The following is an 8,852-nucleotide window of genomic DNA, read 5'->3' on the forward strand; positions in this document are numbered from 1 at the left end:
TCCACTTTTTTTTGCTGGGGAATATTTATTACAAAATATTTTTAGGCAATTAAAGCTCTCCTATTATTTTCTGAAAGTAAGCCCCTGGAAATATGTGGAAAGTGAAAGAATAGTTTACATTTTTATTACCATCAACATATATTGTTCAATTTTACACAATGTAATTCTACCAATTTATAATGCCACCAGTAATGAAAATTTCTTTATAGCCTCATTTATGTTGGATTTTGTGTTTTTAAAAAAGTGTTCCAGGGGGAGGGTGTAGCTCAGTGGTAGAGTGTGCACTTAGCATGCACAAGGTCCTGAGTTCAATTCCCAGTACCTCCATTAAACTAAATAAACCTAATTATGCCCCCTCATAAATAAATAAAAAATAACGTATCTACTAGCACTCAATAAATGTTAGCAATTGTCATTATTTTTTAAAGCATTCCAAATTTATAGATGCAAATTATACTTAGTTATTTATCATTTCTATTTTCATGTCCTTGATTATGATTTCAGCACTGTTGAAAAGTTTACCAGGATGGCCATTATCAAAAACACAAAAAATAACAAGTGTTGGCAAGGATGTGGAGAAATGTGACCCCTTGTGCCTTGCTGGTGGGAATATAAAATGGTGTAGCCTCCGTGGCAAACAGTATGGTGATTCCTCAAAAAATTAAACAGAATTTCCATACAATCCAGCAATTCCACCTCTGGGTATACACACGACAACTGAAAGCAGGGATTCAGAAAGATGCTTGTACACCAGTGCTCACAGAAGCATTATTCACAACAGCCAAAGGGCAGAAACAACTCAGTATCCCTTGACAGACGAGTAGATAAAGTGTTATACGTACATACAGTTGTATGTTATTCAGCTTTAAAAAGGAAGTAAATTCTGACACATGCTGCAACATGGATGAACCTTGAAGATACTATGCTATGTGAAATCAGGCAGATACAAAAAGACAAATATTGCATGATCCCACCTATATGAGGGACCTAGAGTAGTCATATTCATAGAGACAGAAAGTAAAAAGGTGATTGGCAGGGGCTGGGGGGCGCAGGGAATGAGGAGTGAATGCTTAGTGGGTAGGAAATTTCAATATGGGAAGATGAAGTGTTCTGGAGATGGATGGTGGTAGTGGTTGCACAACAATGTGAATGTACTTCATGTCACTGAACTGTATACTTAAAAATGGTTAAAATGGTAAATTTTATGTTACAGATATTTTACCACAATAAAAAAGTTTTGTTTAACTCACTGGATGGGTTTTACAGTTTATTAGATGCAGCTACAACAAGCAGTGACTGGAGGATGGGTCAGAAGTTTTCCAGAATGAAGCACAGAGAAACAGAAGTCATCCCAAAGAATGATACAGAATTTATGCTCCAGTCTTTAGCACTGCTTTTACTGGGCCTCTTCTGGAACTTTCCCCTTTACAGAAGACAACATGAGCTGCAGTTAAGTGCTCACCCAGAGGAAGAGGGGTGACAGCTTGGAGACAGGCACATGTGACACTATTTCATTTCATTCCTCTAGCAATTCTAGAGGTATGAGCTGTAGCTCCCACTTACAGGGTGGATATTCAAGTAACTTGCCCAAGGCCACACACCTAAAAGCCAAGATTCAACACAGATGAATCCAGTTCCGAGGCTGTGTTCTTTTCTACCACACCACACTGCTCCTCAAATGTTTATTAACCACTCATTTGTTCCATAAATGATTCTCACATACGTAGTATAAGTCAAGACTGCTCTAGGAGTTACTGATGCAGTGGTGAACAAAGCAGGCACAGTGTCTGCCTTCAAGGGTAGAACAATGAACAAGCAAAACATTAAGTGGAGAGAGATGGATGGGGTGGGTGTGCTGTTTCATTTGAAGTGGTCAAAAAATCCATCCCCCAAAAGATGACATTTGAGCAAAAAGTAAGGAAGGAAATGAGGGTTTGAACCTCATGAATGGATATCTTAGGGAAAAGCTTTGGAAGCAGAGAAGAGTAAATGCAAAGACTGAGGAGGTAGCATGCTCAAAATGTTTGAGAAAGAGTGGGGAGGGACTATGGGTCCAGGAGAGACAGGGAGTAGAAACAGACGGAAATAAAGTCAGAGATGAGGTGGGCAGGACAGGGAAGCAGATTACATACAGTCTTATAGACCATACATATTAATTTCCTGTTGATGCCGTAATAACCACAAACAGTGGCTCAAGACAACACAAACTTCTCATCTTACGGTTCTGGAGGAAGAGGGGTTCCTGGAGTTCAGGAAGTCGAAATGGGTTTTATTAAGCTAAAATCAAGGTGTTGGCAGGGCTTCATTCTTTCTGGAGACTCTAGGGGAGAATCTATTTCCTTTTCTAGCTTCTAGAGGCTGGTTGTATTCCTAACTCATGGCCCCTTCCTCTATCTTCAAAGCCAGCATCACAATGTCTTTAAATTTTTCTCAATCTCTGTTCTCTCTCTCTCTCCAATCTCTTCTCTCTTTCTCTCTCTCTCTCCTCTCTCTCTCTCTTCCTCAATCCCTAACTTTATCACATCTGTAAAGTCTCTTTTGCCAAGTAAAGTAACATACTCACAGGTTCTGGGGATTAGGATGTAGACATCTTTGGAAGGCTGTTATTCTGACTACCATACCAAGGAAAGGACTGGATTTTACTCTGAGTGGGAAGTTGTTGGAGGGTTCTGAGCAGAGAAGTATATGGTTTGATTTACTCTGAAATTTTTCAAATGAAGTAGGCATTACAAGCAGGAATCTAGAAGACTGGCAAATTTATCATGAGTTTCCACTTAACAGCTAGCCCGCTTTCTGGGCACCAGTGTTCAGAGTTCAGAAGCACGATGAATAGGGGATGGCAAAGGAAAATAACAACACAGTTCTCTCCAATGCCTCCTCTTCTTCCTTGACCTGTTTGCTATTAATAAGTTTAGATTTCAATATATATCTCCCTGGATGCAAGAATAAAAAATTAAAGTCAAAAATAAAAATACCATTTACATAGCAAAGAAAGCAATGAAGAAACTGTGACATTTCTGCCACAGAAGTGAAGACTGAATAGGTTTTTCATTTGTGAGTGAGGACTGCTTAAAAATATACTATTTCCCAAGATTTTCAGCAAAAAGAAGAAATTAAAGAGAATGTTTAACATAATAAACATTGTATATATAAACAGGTTTGTATAGCCTATTTGGATTTTCTCCATAACACTTGGGTACAAGAAATACCACATTTCTTTATTTTTTAAAATCAAATTAAACCTAACTCAATCCCTCAGACCCTCCCATGGTTAACTAAAATTCACTCTCCATCATTTCAGGAGGCTTTTATAGCCCCCACGAGCTGAGGGGGCTTATTGGCACCACCAAAGACATTTCCCTCTCTGTATCATGGATGCTAGCCCAGACAACTATGGTCTGTTCAAGAGTGGGCCGCTTCCACAGGTGACGTCCATTCCCACTCAGAGAAACTTAATTATGATCCCCAAAGCTGAGGTGCCCAGGCAGCCACTTGGCTACAGTTATCTATTGTTGCATAACAAACCACTCCCAAAGGTAATGGCTTAGAACCACCATTGTATGACATGTTCCTGTGAGCCAGGAATTTGGGCAGAGTTAAATGAAGCCAGGTATCTCTGTTCCTTGTGGTAAACGCTGGGCTTACTCTCATAGCTGCAGTCAGCTTGCGGCTGAGCCAAGCTGGAGGTCCGAGAAGGTCATGTCCCCTGAGACACCTTGATTTTCTCCACAAGGCCTTTCTCTCTCTCTAGCAGGATGACCTAGACCTCTTTACAGGGTGGCTGGGATCCTTGAGCAAAAGCAGAAGCTACAAGGCCTCTTAAGCCCTGTGCTCAGAAGTTCTGGAACTTTACTTCTGCTGCATTCTGTAGTCCAGGTAAGTTGTAAGTCCAACCTAGATTCATCGGTCAGGGAAATAGACTCTACTTCTTGAAGGGAGGAGTGTCAAAGTCAACTGCCAAAGACCGTGGCCATACAAAGTGTGATCCACTGGGGGCCACCGTGAACATTCTGCCACAGATACCTTCCAAAATTCAATCATGCCCCTCTAACCCAGCAGTGTCTGGGAATCCCTGTAAAGAGGGACTTAACCTGCTCCCCACTCTGGGATGATCCAGCCAAATTCTTGGAACCTGCCAAGCCCTGCCAAGGTGAGCTGGGGGTCCTTCCCCTAAAACATACACACACATGCATCCTCTTAACTACATCTCTGACCTTTAAACAGGCCCTGAATATAAGAATGGAAGGTCTCCAGCCTCTCTTCAGCAGAAGGGAGGGGAGGAAGGCTGATAAAATAAAAAAAGAGCCTATAAGATTTTGATATCAATGTGATCAGCTGCATCTCCTGCCAGGACCGGCATGGTGTTGGTCACTGGGCCCACGTCACCTGTCTCTGGGTGCCTAGGATAAAGGTGGCAGTAATACTAATACTGGTAAGCAACGCTGAAGTGGGACAACAGTTTCCAAGTGTCTCAAACAACAATTTGATGTCACTCAGAGGGTTTCTGTGAGAGACAAGCTGCTTGTTAAAGAAGTTGCAGAACTTGCAGCTAATTTACTTTGTCCGTGTAGAGGGCATTTTCCTGATCCAAACAAGCTTCGTTGTTTTCAACTAACTGTAACCCCAGATGAATATTGCTACCAGGGTGGAAATTTTCAGTTTGAAACTGCAGTTCCCAGTGTGTACAACATGGTACCTTCCAACATAAATGTCTGACCAGGATCTGGCACCTCAGTATCACCAAGATAGGTGCAGGTGTCTAAGTTTACCATGAGAACGTTTGACTGACAGTACTGGCTGGACTCCCACCAGAACAGGCAAGGATGTTCTTTGAGGACTAAACTTTCTTTTAATTGTAGTACAGTTGACTTACAATGTTGTGCTAGTTTCTGGTGTACAGCATACTGATGCAGTTACACACACACATATACTTTTTTATTATAGGTTATTACAAGTTATTGAATATAGTTCCCCATGCTGTAGAGTAGGACCTTGTTGTTTATCTATTTTATATGTAGTAGTTTGTATCTGCTAATCCTAAACTCCTAATTTATCTCTCCCTCCCCTCTTCTTCCTGGTAACCAAAAGTTTGTTTTCTGTGTCTGTGAGTCTCTTTCTGTTTTGTAAATAAGTTCATTTGTGTCATTTTTTTAGATTTCACATATAAGTGATTATCATATGATATTTATCTTTACTTCACTTAGTATGATAATCTCTAGGTCCATCCATGTTGCTGTAAATGGTATTATTTCATTCTTTTTATGGCTGAGTAGTATTCCATTGTCTCTCTGTCTCTCTGTCTCTCTCTCTCTCTCTCTCTCTCTCCAAGAGACTTTCTTTATCCAATCATCTGCTGATGGACACTTAGGTTGCTTCCATGTCTTCGCTATAGTAAATAGTGCTGATATGAACACTGGAATGCACGTATCTTTTCAGATTAGAGTTTTCTCAAAATATGTGCCCAGGAATGGGATTGCTGGATAATACGGTAACTCTATTTTTAGTTTTTTAAGGAATCGCCATACTGTTTTCTGTAGTGGCTGGACCAAACTACATTCCCACCAACAGTATAGGGGGGTTCCTTTTCTCCACACCCTCTCCAGCATTTATCATTTGTGGACTTTTGAATGATGGCCATTCTGACTGTTGTGAGGTGATAACTCGTAGTTTTTATTTGCATTTCTTCAATAATTAGTGGTGTTGAGCCTCTTTTCATGTGCCTATTGGCCATCTGTATGTCCTCTTTGGAGAGATGTCTGTTTAGGTCTACGGACCATTTTTTGATTGGGTTTTTGTTATTATTGAATTGTATGAGCTGCTTGTATATTCTGGAACTTAAGCCCTTGTCAGTCACATCATTTGCAAATATTTTCTCCCATTCTGTAGCCTGTCCTTTCTTTTTGTGGTTTCCTTTGCTATGCAAAAGCTTATAATAAACTCATTCTTTACTGATCTTTTGAACTCTGATGATCCATTGAACATTAAAGCTATAGAACATATTTGTGGGACAGGGAGGACTTCCAGAATAAAGCTGAAACCTTCATTAAGCGTTATGGCAAATGACAGAAAGAGAAGATTGGAGGACCATGGATTGTGTGTTACAAGTTTCTCTCTGACATGAAACAAGGGAGTCTCTCCTCACCCCTGTCCTTACTCTCCCTCTCAGTCCCATGGGATTGTCTCAGTCCTGGGACCATGTTGTCCTGAAGAAGAATATTATCATGATAGCCCATTGCAGATGAAGAATTCAACACAACACAGCAAGAAAATGTTTTAGGGGTTCTAAAGAGTTGTCTGCTTACCTTAACATGCTTACTTTTTTGAACTGCATTATATGAGCTGCTGATGAAATTCTTGAAAAGTTTTAATAAACTTAAAACTAAAGCTAGAGTTTGCTTAACCCAAACAAAATCAGTTCCCTGCACAAGTGATGTTAATCATTTTCAATGCAACTCACAGACTGGCCATAAGAAACCCACTAAAAACTATGATTGAATGCAAATCCTCTTAGCTTCTTCCTCAAGTGTTGGCCCTACCTAGAGGTTGCAAAATTTCCCAGAATGCATAGAAACATGTACTGTATATCTCTTTGTAAAATGCACATTTTATTTACTGTAAGTATATTTTGGAACAGATTTGTAATTTGTACTTTTGTTATTTTTCCTATTTTCATTGTACAGAGCAGACAGAAAGATGTTGTGTCAAGCAACTAGTAAAGAGAGATGCAAAGAAACCAAGAAAGACAAATTGTTCATTCAGCCAAAATGCAACATGAATCTGGATTTTTAAAGTGAGATCTTGCTTTCAGGTCCAGGTGTGTCAAGGAAGTTTCAGAGTCCTTTGAAACTAGACCTGGATGACAAAAAAGCAAACAAAAGCAGGGAGCCATTTCTCACATGCTGCCCAGAGGAAACTCTGAAGTCAGGATGAGGAGTTTGGTGCTTCTGCACTGATCATGTGATCATCAGCCAGCAGGCAACACCTGTGTAGGTACTTATGAGAAAGCCAGACACTCACTTATCTGCAGGACAGGAGAGATACCCAGGATCTAACAATATCTAATGTCACAGAGCCCGTACCTGTGACCTTCTTCAGAGTATGCCATGGTTAAGCATTTGGACCTTGGAGGACCAGGCATCAGCAGCTGAATATAGAGCCATGCTCAGTCAGGTGAACAAACTTCAGAGGAAGAAAGCTAAAGAGGCTGGTGGCCTTATCCCAGCAATTAGACATCTGAATCAGTGCGATCAAATGCAAAATAACAGTTTGTCTAGTTATATTAGAAGGAAAAAAGAGAGCTGATAGAACTTAATTTTTCACTCTTATTTATAATAATAACTAACATTTTACAACCGAGGGCCAGACACTGTGCTAAGAACACAGAAAGTGTCTTTACATATCGTTAATAGAACCTTTACACAACACTATGAACTTAAAAAAATATAACTACGTGAGGTGATGGATATGTTACCTAAATTGCTGGGGTAATCATTTTGAAATATACACATGTGTGAAATCACTAAATTGTACACTTTAAATTCACACAATGTTGTATGTCAATAATAAAGCTGAGAAAAAAGCGGGAACTTTTCTTCTAGTTATCACAGCTTGTATCAGGCCAAATGTCACACTGAGACTAACAATAACACTGGATTAACAACAATAACAAAAAAACCCCACTATGAACTATGAACTATTGTTAAATCTATTTTATAGTTGAGGAAACTGACGTTCAGAGAGAGAGTGATTTGCCCAAAATCACACAGCTAGTGGGTAATAGAACTCCAACCCCCGTAGCACTGAGCCCAGAACCTGCTTGTTTACACGCTGTGTCCCAGCTGTCTCTTATAAAGATATTGTGGTGTTAGGCTACCCATGGTCTTCCTTTAAAATAACAGCCCTTTATTCTAGTATTATGTTCTTTACACTTTTTTATTGTTGTTTAAAGTCCTTTTTTTAAGATAAAGTGATCGAGATAATAAAGGCTAATTTCTCATTAATCCCCATTTGGCAAACTTGAAATAACTAATTTATAACAGTTTCTCAATTTTAAAAACATGTGTTTCAAAAAAATTTTTTTAATTTAAACACGAATTTCTTTTAATTTACTGTTCTGCAAAATCCCAAAGACTAAGAATCAATGACCTAGATTTTAAAATACAAAGAATGCAGAGAACATGAAGACAAAATCAGGATCGTGCGTGCGAGGGCACACACACACACACACACACACACGAATCAAAGTCTAGGAAGGGAATGCCCAGCGGAAAGCCCAGGCTTCAGTAATGATCTCACTTCTGCCTTTTGGGGCTCATCTGGAATGTGACAAGGAGGAAAAAGCCAAGACTAATAATAAAGCTAATATTTATCCCACAGGCAGTCTTACTGAATCCTGCCACACCACTGAGGTTAAAGCTGTGAGTCCATCCCTGTCTGTGGGTTCAGAGCTTAGAACAGAGGAGCCACTTCTGTTCAGACACTGGAAAGACGCTGAAATCTTAGCTCCTTCTATTGAAATCAAATGGAAGATTCCAAATGGAAGTTATATTCTTCAGTTTGGCTTACTCTGTTTGATAAGTGAACAAATGATACCCTAGGTAATAGAAAATAGGTGAAAAGGGCACCATTGAACTTGAAAATTGGTGCTTAGCTTAAATTAGCATGGAGATTGTCTTATTTGTCTTAACACAAAGACCCCTTTGTACTGCAAGTTTATTGTGTAAATTTGAAAAAAGAAAAAAGAAAATTTGCAAACCAGTCTCAGAAGTGTAAGGAAGGTGATTTGGGAGGCTTTTTTGAATTCTTCAAATTCCTAAGAATAGGATACTATTTTGTAAATTACCGCTTTGATT

General features: G+C 39.5%; 1 pseudogene; it reads left to right on the forward strand.

Annotated features, from left to right (window-relative positions):
- The first annotated feature begins 4,108 nt into the window (after positions 1 to 4,108).
- LOC105084373 (NEDD8-conjugating enzyme UBE2F-like) lies at positions 4,109 to 6,063 on the forward strand (annotated as a pseudogene).
- Positions 6,064 to 8,852: the final 2,789 nt, after the last annotated feature.

Source organism: Camelus dromedarius, chromosome 8 (genome assembly GCF_036321535.1).
Source record: "Camelus dromedarius isolate mCamDro1 chromosome 8, mCamDro1.pat, whole genome shotgun sequence".
NCBI lineage: Eukaryota > Metazoa > Chordata > Mammalia > Artiodactyla > Camelidae > Camelus > Camelus dromedarius.